This window comes from Drosophila ananassae, chromosome 2R (assembly GCF_017639315.1).
Source record: "Drosophila ananassae strain 14024-0371.13 chromosome 2R, ASM1763931v2, whole genome shotgun sequence".
NCBI classification, from domain to species: Eukaryota; Metazoa; Arthropoda; class Insecta; order Diptera; family Drosophilidae; genus Drosophila; species Drosophila ananassae.
This window is the reverse complement of record NC_057928.1, coordinates 12792383-12806498: the sequence shown is the minus strand read 5'-3', so window position 1 is coordinate 12806498 and position 14116 is coordinate 12792383.

Sequence of the window (14116 nt, the reverse complement as noted above, 5' to 3'; positions counted from 1 at the left end):
TTATCAGTTTTTATACCCTGTTTTTTAAGAATAACCTCTTTTTTTGAGCTTTCAAAAGTGGGGTTTTTGAAAGATTTTTAAAAAGTTTTAAGCTGAAATAGAGGCATGTTTAAGAAGGTTTTTTTTTTTAATTTTTGTAAAAATAAATTATAAAGGCTTATAGTTTATCTTTATATTTTTAAAACCTTTTAAGAGTACACCCAAATCGGTTAGTTTTTTTTTAACTGAGACTGGGACTTACGTGTTTCCTTTTTTGTTTGTAAAGCATAATTTGTATTTCTGGCTTGCCGATGCCGCACACTTGATAAGGTTATCGATATGCCCATGGATATATGTATGGTGTATATATATGCCCGATCATGTGCTATGTGTGTGCCGCTCAGGTGGATCATTATTTGTTTTCTGCCCCGTCGTTTTCGCAAGTAGTAATTCATTTGGCAGCACAGTTTAATGTGGCAAGCGCGATTTGTGATATGTGAGTTTTGGCTTATGTGCCACGCATGTGGAAACCCATAAAGATCGGTGGCACGGCACCCAGGAAGTGCGACTTCTGCGGTATGCCTTCCAAATATTCATTTAAATACAAAATGGCCAAAGATGTCCCATAATTTATGATGTTTCCCGGTCTCATTTAATTCAAAGTCCTGCTTTTTTATTTAATTTTTTTGTTCAGAGTTTTTTTTGGTTGATTTGTCCGTATGTATGTACATCTTAATATGACAAAGTTGTTTCCCACTTATGCAATTTCCATAAATTCAAGGTCAGGCTGTATAATAAAAGTCCAGACGGCAGACACTCGCACAACAGTACACACAAGCGTACGGGCAGATGTCTGGGTACTTTTTTTTCGGCAGCCAAAATATATAGAGATGCAAAAAAAATATCTCAGAGATGCGCAAAAAGCTTTAGTCGAGATAGTATTAAAGTTTATTGGAGGTTTTCTTCAAATAGTTCAAAACTTTCAAGTGTTTCTTATAAACAAGGGGATATTGAAGTGCCAAACACCCACGCAAGTTTCAATTGAAACTATAGTCCTAAAAATATTACAAAATCTTGGATCAAAAAAACTAAAACCCATTAAACTACAAACTTTTGGGCATATCTTATTAAAAAAGCTTGAAACCGCTTTCCTAAAAGTATCTTCATGTTGTGAAATCAAAACAAAAAGGCTCGAATTTGCCAGACAAACCCAAACATCCCAAAAAAAAGGCAAAACCTGACTAACATCTAACCCAACAAAAAAAGGACCACAATAAGGGTAGACAGGGAGCAGACAGGCTAACCTCAATTTCGAACACAAAACCAAAGCCCAAGGGCTGTTTTTTGTGAGCTCCTTGAAAACTAGACGAAATCCGAGACATCCGAAGGATGGGAAACTTCTAAGCAGACGGATAAGATGCTGTCAAGTGCAAAAAAATAAGGAGCTCACAGAGCATTGTCTCGTACGATTTTCGGGTTTCTATCAATTTCAGTTTTATTGCATTTAATTTGAATTGCAGACACCGTTTGGTGTTTTTGTTTATTTATTTTTATATATATATTTTTTATAGCTGACTGATTTAATTTATTTGCTAGACGGTGAGGAGAGATGGGTTTATTGCGCAACAGAGAAATGTCAACGTGAGGACAGAAATCAAATGCAGTTTAGAAGTTAAATCAAAGTTAATTGATTTATGAAAATTCTTGGAAGGAATGGTTCTTTAATTTTAAATTTTTATTATATTTCATTCGTAAAGAGAGGGTTTTTTGGCACAGTTTAATTCTGATTCCCCCGATTTAGTACTTGCGCATAAATCTGCAGAGCCAATCAGCATAAAACCGATTTTAGACCAGAATCAAAACATATGAAATATGCAACAGGCCAGCCAGACAGCTTCGGTCAGGAATTTGTTTTGCAAATTTCGCGGGTTTTTGGCGACAAATTTCATTTCACAAACGAGCACAGACATCCGCTCCGATCTCCAGACTATTTGTAAGTGCGAATCACAGAATGATATCTCAAGAACCACTGAAATACCAAGTAAAAAAGGAATTGAGTTTGAAAACCATAACTCAGCAAATGCAAAAATTTAATTTCCGACAAGAAGGGACACCCTGACATCTCCCATTTCTCTCCGTCTCGATCCCAAAGATCCAAGTCAAAGTCCCAAGTAACACTGAGTTATTAAAAAATGCACAAAGAAATGAGCAATCGGGCAAAAAAAAAAAACAAAATAAGATGGAAACAAACACAAAGTTTGTTATGTTGCGCAGGCGCAGCCCAGCAACGCCCTCAGATTCGGATATTCGAGTATTTGGACATGGAACAACAGGGTCCACATGAGGATCGGTTCACGCCGGGACATGGGCTTCCCGAAAAATGTTATTGACCCGTTCCGACGATCCGTTAGCAATTCTACGCCCGAATGCTCCGCCCTGCCGCAGAAATTCTTATTAAGATCAATCAGCTAAATGTCGGTTTTATGCTTAATGCTCATGATTCACACGGCCAGAAGAGCACAAGAATCGAAAATGCATATGGCAGCAGCACACTTGAAAAGGATTCAATTTTAAGCATTACTTAGTTGGCCAAAGGATACACTAACCAGGCTTTAATATTAAATCTAATCTATAGCTATTATCTTATTTTTATAAAAATTCAGATGTGTATTCGTTGAAGCTTTAAATTTACATATTGTTGGTGTTGAAAAATAAACTCTAATATAAAAAAAGGCATGAATATCTTATTAAAAGGTATTTGTGGTATTAAGAAATTTAAAACTTCTACAAAAGTTTCTATATTTACAGAAAGTATTACAATATTTCAGCTAAAATAATGTTTTTTTTTAAGAACCTTTCTTTTTTGTCTTCTTAAGTTCACTATATAAATAAAGTTTTAATGTAAATATTTTTCAAATTAAATACTAATACTACAATTACTTTTTTCACAAATAAATTGAATACAAATTTTAATCCAGACCTCTTGTTATAGGAAAGATACCCTTTCAAAACGGGCAACCGTGTCCCAACATCATATGTGAATATAAATAAAAATGTGCATTTTTGGCAGCCTTTACAAAGTTGTCGGCACGTTTTAATGCTGAGAACTTGAGTTGTTTTTCTTGATACTTTTTTGGTTACTTAATTAGTCATGGCAGGCAGGCAGCCCGAAAGCCCGAAATACCGAAAGGAGTGGGAATCGTCTCTCATATGGAATGCAAACTGTATACGATCACGGTGCCTGAGTCCATTCAGATCTTGTACAATATTATAGTTCTTCCTCCTCGACATGGCGCTCTTCTTATCATAAATGACACACATTGGCTCCTAGAAGTGATCTGTTCTGGTAATCAATTGGCCCGCTTCCTGTTTAAAGTGATTAAAATAAATAAAAGTGGGGGATCTAGTCCCATTACAGAAATACTTCTAACCACCTTTATCACTTGTATTCCTTTAACTTTATAGAAACCATATGCCTATTTGATCTGACGAGGGTTAGCGATAAGCCCAGCCATGTTGTCAATACAACAAACAATACGAATACTTTTTAGGAATTTCTTTTTTTTCCCCAACATTGTCTTTATTTACTTTGCATTTGTTTACTGGCTGAATGAAACACCAACACAGTTACACAAACACGCTTCAGCTGCCTATTTCTTGCCCCAGAACACCCCCTCCTAGAGGAAAAAATATATAATGTATATATCGCCATGTCAGGAGGTTCATCTTTTGGGTTATCAGCATCCGACTGCAACTAGAATTTTTCAAAACACACAACGAAAAGGGAAAACAGTGTGCGGCAAAAAAATGCAACCACAAAAGTTCAATGCACACTTCGAGGCGAATTGGTTTTTTGAGCCGCTTTTGCACCCAATGTCTGCAATTAATTATCCACAAATCGAACGATCGTGTTTAACTTGTTTTCGAGTCTAACATGTCACGTAATTAGCCGTCTAGTTGCAAATCCAGCCACCGAATCGAGCGATATCGATCGAAGTTGGCCAAAAGAATATTCAATAGATACGGACTCATTGAACTCAGTCTATAGGCTGGTATGTGTATCTTTGCCCGAGCACAAGTATCTGACAGTTTGCCTGACTGCTAGACGGCCTTGCGCCCAATGTATGTAATTGATATGTGCACTGCACTTCTGAATATTAATTCACTTTCTGCTAGTGATCAGCATGTTACTTGCGAAACATTGCAAAATATTTAAAATATACAATTTTAGAATTTACATAGTTAACTAATTTGGCAATTTGTGTTGGCTAGGAATATGGTAGCAACATATGGACAAGGGGTGCAACTATAATAGTTTATAATTCTAACATCGATTTTGAAGCATATACGAATCTATAAACGATCTGGAAATATCATTCCGATCATTCTGTAATTCTGTAGCGCATCTAGGAGCTCCATTCCTCATTAAAAATATTTCTTAAATACTATTTTGAAATTTTTCAAATTTTTTCAAGGGGTACCCCTATAAAAAAGTGGAGTTACCAACTTTCCTCAGTTGACCCCCTTCCAATAGCTATAGCTTCGCAATATATATCCGATCTGGGAGTAGTATACCATTTTGAGCTCAGCGCATCCAGTAGCTCCATTCCTCATTCAAAATATTGCTTAAATACTATTTTGAAATTTTTCAAATTTTTTCAAGGGGTACCCCTATAAAAAAGTGGAGTTTCCAACTTTCCTCAGTTGACCCCCTTCCGATAGCTATAGCTTTGCCAATATATATCCGATCTGGAAGTAGTATACCATTTTGAGCTCAGCGCATCCAGTAGCTCCATTCCTCATTCAAAATATTGCTTAAATACTATTTTGAAATTTTTCAAATTTTTTCAAGGGGTACCCCTATAAAAAAGTGGAGTTACCAACTTTCCTCAGTTGACCCCCTGCCGATAGCCATAGCTCTGCCAATATATATCCGATCTGGAAGTAGTATACCATTCTGAGCTCAGCGGATCGAGTAGCTCCATTCCTCATTCAAAATATTCCTTAAATACTATTTTGAAATTTTTCAAATTTTTTCAAGGGGTACCCCTATAAAAAAGTGGAGTTACCAACTTTCCTCAGTTGACCCCCTTCCAATAGCTATACCTTCGCAATATATATCCGATCTGGGAGTAGTATACCATTTTGAGCTCAGCGCATCCAGTAGCTCCATTCCTCATTCAAAATATTGCTTAAATACTATTTTGAAATTTTTCAAATTTTTTCAAGGGGTACCCCTATAAAAAAGTGGAGTTTCCAACTTTCCTCAGTTGACCCCCTGCCGATAGCCATAGCTCTGCCAATATATATCCGATCTGGAAGTAGTATTCCATTCTGAGCTCAGCGGATCGAGTAGCTCCATTCCTCATTCAAAATATTCCTTAAATACTATTTTGAAATTTTTAAAATTTTTTTACGGGGTACCCCTATAAAAAAGTGGAGTTTCCAACTTTCCTCAGTTGACCCCCTGCCGATAGCCATAGCTCTGCCAATTTATATCCGATCTTCAAGTAGTATACCATTCTAAGCTCAGCGCAACCAGTAGCCCCATTCCTCATTCAAAATATTGCTTAAACACTATTTTGAAATTTTTCAAATTTTTTCAAGGGGTACCCCTATAAAAAAGTGGAGTTTCCAACTTTCCTCAGTTGACCCCCTGCCGATAGCCATAGCTCTGCCAATTTATATCCGATCTTCAAGTAGTATACCATTCTAAGCTCAGCGCAACCAGTAGCCCCATTCCTCATTCAAAATATTGCTTAAATACTATTTTGAAATTTTTAAAATTTTTTCAAGGGGTACCCCTATAAAAAAGTGGAGTTTCCAACTTTCCTCAGTTGACCCCCTTTCGATAGTCATAGCTCTGCCAATATATATCCGATCTGGAAGTAGTATACCATTTTGAGCTCAACGCATCCATTAGCTCTATTCCTCATTCAAAATATTGCTTAAATACTATTTTGAAATTTTTAAAATTTTTTCAAGGGGTACCCCTATAAAAAAGTGGAGTTTCCAACTTTCCTCAGTTGACCCCCTTTCGATAGTCATAGCTCTGCCAATATATATCCGATCTGGAAGTAGTATACCATTCTGAGCTCAGCGGATCGAGTAGCTCCATTCCTCATTCAAAATATTCCTTAAATACTATTTTGAAATTTTTCAAATTTTTTCAAGGGGTACCCCTATAAAAAAGTGGAGTTTCCAACTATCCTCAGTTGACCCCCTGCCGATAGCCATAGCTCTGCCAATTTATATCCGATCTGGAAGTAGTATACCATTTTGAGCTCAGCGCATCAAGTTGCTTCATTCCTCATTCAAAATATTGCTTAAATACTATTTTGAAATTTTTCAAATTTTTTCAAGGGGTACCCCTATAAAAAAGTGGAGTTACCAACTTTCCTCAGTTGACCCCCTGCCGATAGCCATAGCTCTGCCAATATATATCCGATCTGGAAGTAGTATTCCATTCTGAGCTCAGCGGATCGAGTAGCTCCATTCCTCATTCAAAATATTCCTTAAATACTATTTTGAAATTTTTCAAATTTTTTCAAGGGGTACCCCTATAAAAAAGTGGAGTTACCAACTTTCCTCAGTTGACCCCCTTCCGATAGCTATAGCTTTGCCAATATATATCCGATCTGGAAGTAGTATACCATTTTGAGCTCAGCGCATCCAGTAGCTCCATTCCTCATTCAAAATATTGCTTAAATACTATTTTGAAATTTTTCAAATTTTTTCAAGGGGTACCCCTATAAAAAAGTGGAGTTTCCAACTTTCCTCAGTTGACCCCCTGCCGATAGCCATAGCTCTGCCAATTTATATCCGATCTTCAAGTAGTATACCATTCTAAGCTCAGCGCAACCAGTAGCCCCATTCCTCATTCAAAATATTGCTTAAATACTATTTTGAAATTTTTCAAATTTTTTCAAGGGGTACCCCTATAAAAAAGTGGAGTTTCCAACTATCCTCAGTTGACCCCCTGCCGATAGCCATAGCTCTGCCAATTTATATCCGATCTGGAAGTAGTATACCATTTTGAGCTCAGCGCATCCAGTAGCTCCATTCCTCATTCAAAATATTGCTTAAATACTATTTTGAGATTTTTCAAATTTTTTCAAGGGGTACCCCTATAAAAAAGTAGAGTTTCCAACTTTCCTCAGTTGACCCCCTTTCGATAGTCATAGCTCTGCCAATATATATCCGATCTGGAAGTAGTATACCATTCTGAGCTCAGCGGATCGAGTAGCTCCATTCCTCATTCAAAATATTCCTTAAATACTATTTTGAAATTTTTCAAATTTTTTCAAGGGGTACCCCTATAAAAAAGTGGAGTTACCAACTTTCCTCAGTTGACCCCCTTCCGATAGCTATAGCTTTGCCAATATATATCCGATCTGGAAGTAGTATACCATTTTGAGCTCAGCGCATCCAGTAGCTCCATTCCTCATTCAAAATATTGCTTAAATACTATTTTGAGATTTTTCAAATTTTTTCAAGGGGTACCCCTATAAAAAAGTAGAGTTACCAACTTTCCTCAGTTGACCCCCTGCCGACAGCCATAGCTCTGCCAATTTATATCCGATCTTCAAGTAGTATACCATTCTAAGCTCAGCGGATCGAGTAGCCCCATTCCTCATTCAAAATATTGCTTAAACACTATTTTGAAATTTTTCAAATTTTTTCAAGGGGTACCCCTATAAAAAAGTGGAGTTTCCAACTTTCCTCAGTTGACCCCCTGCCGATAGCCATAGCTCTGCCAATTTATATCCGATCTTCAAGTAGTATACCATTCTAAGCTCAGCGCAACCAGTAGCCCCATTCCTCATTCAAAATATTGCTTAAATACTATTTTGAAATTTTTAAAATTTTTTCAAGGGGTACCCCTATAAAAAAGTGGAGTTTCCAACTTTCCTCAGTTGACCCCCTTTCGATAGTCATAGCTCTGCCAATATATATTAGATCTGGAAGTAGTATACCATTTTGAGCTCAACGCATCCAGTAGCTCCATTCCTCATTCAAAATATTGCTTAAATACTATTTTGAAATTTTTCAAATTTTTTCAAGGGGTACCCCTATAAAAAAGTGGAGTTTCCAACTTTCCTCAGTTGACCCCCTTTCGATAGTCATAGCTCGGCCAATATATATCCGATCTGGAAGTAGTATACCATTCTGAGCTCAGCGGATCGAGTAGCTCCATTCCTCATTCAAAATATTGCTTAAATACTATTTTGAAATTTTTCAAATTTTTTCAAGTGGTACCCCTATAAAAAAGTGGAGTTTCCAACTTTCCTCAGTTGACCCCCTGCCGATAGCCATAGCTCTGCCAATTTATATCCGATCTTCAAGTAGTATACCATTCTAAGCTCAGCGCAACCAGTAGCCCCATTCCTCATTCAAAATATTGCTTAAATACTATTTTGAAATTTTTCAAATTTTTTCAAGGGGTACCCCTATAAAAAAGTGGAGTTTCCAACTTTCCTCAGTTGACCCCCTTTCGATAGTCATAGCTCTGCCAATATATATCAGATCTGGAAGTAGTATACCATTTTGAGCTCAACGCATCCAGTAGCTCCATTCCTCATTCAAAATATTGCTTAAATACTATTTTGAAATTTTTCAAATTTTTTCAAGGGGTACCCCTATAAAAAAGTGGAGTTTCCAACTTTCCTCAGTTGACCCCCTTTCGATAGTCATAGCTCTGCCAATATATATCCGATCTGGAAGTAGTATACCATTCTGAGCTCAGCGGATCGAGTAGCTCCATTCCTCATTCAAAATATTCCTTAAATACTATTTTGAAATTTTTCAAATTTTTTCAAGGGGTACCCCTATAAAAAAGTGGAGTTTCCAACTATCCTCAGTTGACCCCCTGCCGATAGCCATAGCTCTGCCAATTTATATCCGATCTGGAAGTAGTATACCATTTTGAGCTCAGCGCATCAAGTTGCTTCATTCCTCATTCAAAATATTGCTTAAATACTATTTTGAAATTTTTCAAATTTTTTCAAGGGGTACCCCTATAAAAAAGTGGAGTTACCAACTTTCCTCAGTTGACCCCCTGCCGATAGCCATAGCTCTGCCAATATATATCCGATCTGGAAGTAGTATTCCATTCTGAGCTCAGCGGATCGAGTAGCTCCATTCCTCATTCAAAATATTCCTTAAATACTATTTTGAAATTTTTCAAATTTTTTCAAGGGGTACCCCTATAAAAAAGTGGAGTTACCAACTTTCCTCAGTTGACCCCCTTCCGATAGCTATAGCTTTGCCAATATATATCCGATCTGGAAGTAGTATACCATTTTGAGCTCAGCGCATCCAGTAGCTCCATTCCTCATTCAAAATATTGCTTAAATACTATTTTGAAATTTTTCAAATTTTTTCAAGGGGTACCCCTATAAAAAAGTGGAGTTTCCAACTTTCCTCAGTTGACCCCCTGCCGACAGCCATAGCTCTGCCAATTTATATCCGATCTGGAAGTAGTATACCATTTTGAGCTCAGCGCATCCAGTAGCTCCATTCCTCATTCAAAATATTGCTTAAATACTATTTTGAAATTTTTCAAATTTTTTCAAGGGGTACCCCTATAAAAAAGTGGAGTTACCAACTTTCCTCAGTTGACCCCCTGCCGATAGCCATAGCTCTGCCAATATATATCCGATCTGGAAGTAGTATTCCATTCTGAGCTCAGCGGATCGAGTAGCTCCATTCCTCATTCAAAATATTCCTTAAATACTATTTTGAAATTTTTCAAATTTTTTCAAGGGGTACCCCTATAAAAAAGTGGAGTTACCAACTTTCCTCAGTTGACCCCCTTCTTTTTCAAATTTTTTCAAGGGGTACCCCTATAAAAAAGTGGAGTTACCAACTTTCCTCAGTTGACCCCCTTCCGATAGCTATAGCTTTGCCAATATATATCCGATCTGGAAGTAGTATACCATTTTGAGCTCAGCGCATCCAGTAGCTCCATTCCTCATTCAAAATATTGCTTAAATACTATTTTGAAATTTTTCAAATTTTTTCAAGGGGTACCCCTATAAAAAAGTGGAGTTACCAACTTTCCTCAGTTGACCCCCTGCCGATAGCCATAGCTCTGCCAATTTATATCCGATCTTCAAGTAGTATACCATTCTAAGCTCAGCGCAACCAGTAGCCCCATTCCTCATTCAAAATATTGCTTAAATACTATTTTGAAATTTTTAAAATTTTTTCAAGGGGTACCCCTATAAAAAAGTAGAGTTACCAACTTTCCTCAGTTGACCCCCTGCCGACAGCCATAGCTCTGCCAATTTATATCCGATCTTCAAGTAGTATACCATTCTAAGCTCAGCGGATCGAGTAGCCCCATTCCTCATTCAAAATATTGCTTAAACACTATTTTGAAATTTTTCAAATTTTTTCAAGGGGTACCCCTATAAAAAAGTGGAGTTTCCAACTATCCTCAGTTGACCCCCTGCCGATAGCCATAGCTCTGCCAATTTATATCCGATCTGGAAGTAGTATACCATTTTGAGCTCAGCGCATCAAGTTGCTTCATTCCTCATTCAAAATATTGCTTAAATACTATTTTGAAATTTTTCAAATTTTTTCAAGGGGTACCCCTATAAAAAAGTGGAGTTACCAACTTTCCTCAGTTGACCCCCTGCCGATAGCCATAGCTCTGCCAATATATATCCGATCTGGAAGTAGTATTCCATTCTGAGCTCAGCGGATCGAGTAGCTCCATTCCTCATTCAAAATATTCCTTAAATACTATTTTGAAATTTTTCAAATTTTTTCAAGGGGTACCCCTATAAAAAAGTGGAGTTACCAACTTTCCTCAGTTGACCCCCTTCCGATAGCTATAGCTTTGCCAATATATATCCGATCTGGAAGTAGTATACCATTTTGAGCTCAGCGCATCCAGTAGCTCCATTCCTCATTCAAAATATTGCTTAAATACTATTTTGAAATTTTTCAAATTTTTTCAAGGGGTACCCCTATAAAAAAGTGGAGTTTCCAACTTTCCTCAGTTGACCCCCTGCCGATAGCCATAGCTCTGCCAATTTATATCCGATCTTCAAGTAGTATACCATTCTAAGCTCAGCGCAACCAGTAGCCCCATTCCTCATTCAAAATATTGCTTAAATACTATTTTGAAATTTTTCAAATTTTTTCAAGGGGTACCCCTATAAAAAAGTGGAGTTTCCAACTATCCTCAGTTGACCCCCTGCCGATAGCCATAGCTCTGCCAATTTATATCCGATCTGGAAGTAGTATACCATTTTGAGCTCAGCGCATCCAGTAGCTCCATTCCTCATTCAAAATATTGCTTAAATACTATTTTGAGATTTTTCAAATTTTTTCAAGGGGTACCCCTATAAAAAAGTAGAGTTTCCAACTTTCCTCAGTTGACCCCCTTTCGATAGTCATAGCTCTGCCAATATATATCCGATCTGGAAGTAGTATACCATTCTGAGCTCAGCGGATCGAGTAGCTCCATTCCTCATTCAAAATATTCCTTAAATACTATTTTGAAATTTTTCAAATTTTTTCAAGGGGTACCCCTATAAAAAAGTGGAGTTACCAACTTTCCTCAGTTGACCCCCTTCCGATAGCTATAGCTTTGCCAATATATATCCGATCTGGAAGTAGTATACCATTTTGAGCTCAGCGCATCCAGTAGCTCCATTCCTCATTCAAAATATTGCTTAAATACTATTTTGAGATTTTTCAAATTTTTTCAAGGGGTACCCCTATAAAAAAGTAGAGTTACCAACTTTCCTCAGTTGACCCCCTGCCGACAGCCATAGCTCTGCCAATTTATATCCGATCTTCAAGTAGTATACCATTCTAAGCTCAGCGGATCGAGTAGCCCCATTCCTCATTCAAAATATTGCTTAAACACTATTTTGAAATTTTTCAAATTTTTTCAAGGGGTACCCCTATAAAAAAGTGGAGTTTCCAACTTTCCTCAGTTGACCCCCTGCCGATAGCCATAGCTCTGCCAATTTATATCCGATCTTCAAGTAGTATACCATTCTAAGCTCAGCGCAACCAGTAGCCCCATTCCTCATTCAAAATATTGCTTAAATACTATTTTGAAATTTTTAAAATTTTTTCAAGGGGTACCCCTATAAAAAAGTGGAGTTTCCAACTTTCCTCAGTTGACCCCCTTTCGATAGTCATAGCTCTGCCAATATATATTAGATCTGGAAGTAGTATACCATTTTGAGCTCAACGCATCCAGTAGCTCCATTCCTCATTCAAAATATTGCTTAAATACTATTTTGAAATTTTTCAAATTTTTTCAAGGGGTACCCCTATAAAAAAGTGGAGTTTCCAACTTTCCTCAGTTGACCCCCTTTCGATAGTCATAGCTCGGCCAATATATATCCGATCTGGAAGTAGTATACCATTCTGAGCTCAGCGGATCGAGTAGCTCCATTCCTCATTCAAAATATTGCTTAAATACTATTTTGAAATTTTTCAAATTTTTTCAAGTGGTACCCCTATAAAAAAGTGGAGTTTCCAACTTTCCTCAGTTGACCCCCTGCCGATAGCCATAGCTCTGCCAATTTATATCCGATCTTCAAGTAGTATACCATTCTAAGCTCAGCGCAACCAGTAGCCCCATTCCTCATTCAAAATATTGCTTAAATACTATTTTGAAATTTTTCAAATTTTTTCAAGGGGTACCCCTATAAAAAAGTGGAGTTTCCAACTTTCCTCAGTTGACCCCCTTTCGATAGTCATAGCTCTGCCAATATATATCAGATCTGGAAGTAGTATACCATTTTGAGCTCAACGCATCCAGTAGCTCCATTCCTCATTCAAAATATTGCTTAAATACTATTTTGAAATTTTTCAAATTTTTTCAAGGGGTACCCCTATAAAAAAGTGGAGTTTCCAACTTTCCTCAGTTGACCCCCTTTCGATAGTCATAGCTCTGCCAATATATATCCGATCTGGAAGTAGTATACCATTCTGAGCTCAGCGGATCGAGTAGCTCCATTCCTCATTCAAAATATTCCTTAAATACTATTTTGAAATTTTTCAAATTTTTTCAAGGGGTACCCCTATAAAAAAGTGGAGTTTCCAACTATCCTCAGTTGACCCCCTGCCGATAGCCATAGCTCTGCCAATTTATATCCGATCTGGAAGTAGTATACCATTTTGAGCTCAGCGCATCAAGTTGCTTCATTCCTCATTCAAAATATTGCTTAAATACTATTTTGAAATTTTTCAAATTTTTTCAAGGGGTACCCCTATAAAAAAGTGGAGTTACCAACTTTCCTCAGTTGACCCCCTGCCGATAGCCATAGCTCTGCCAATATATATCCGATCTGGAAGTAGTATTCCATTCTGAGCTCAGCGGATCGAGTAGCTCCATTCCTCATTCAAAATATTCCTTAAATACTATTTTGAAATTTTTCAAATTTTTTCAAGGGGTACCCCTATAAAAAAGTGGAGTTACCAACTTTCCTCAGTTGACCCCCTTCCGATAGCTATAGCTTTGCCAATATATATCCGATCTGGAAGTAGTATACCATTTTGAGCTCAGCGCATCCAGTAGCTCCATTCCTCATTCAAAATATTGCTTAAATACTATTTTGAAATTTTTCAAATTTTTTCAAGGGGTACCCCTATAAAAAAGTGGAGTTTCCAACTTTCCTCAGTTGACCCCCTGCCGACAGCCATAGCTCTGCCAATTTATATCCGATCTGGAAGTAGTATACCATTTTGAGCTCAGCGCATCCAGTAGCTCCATTCCTCATTCAAAATATTGCTTAAATACTATTTTGAAATTTTTCAAATTTTTTCAAGGGGTACCCCTATAAAAAAGTGGAGTTACCAACTTTCCTCAGTTGACCCCCTGCCGATAGCCATAGCTCTGCCAATATATATCCGATCTGGAAGTAGTATTCCATTCTGAGCTCAGCGGATCGAGTAGCTCCATTCCTCATTCAAAATATTCCTTAAATACTATTTTGAAATTTTTCAAATTTTTTCAAGGGGTACCCCTATAAAAAAGTGGAGTTACCAACTTTCCTCAGTTGACCCCCTTCTTTTTCAAATTTTTTCAAGGGGTACCCCTATAAAAAAGTGGAGTTACCAACTTTCCTCAGTTGACCCCCTTCCGATAGCTATAGCTTTG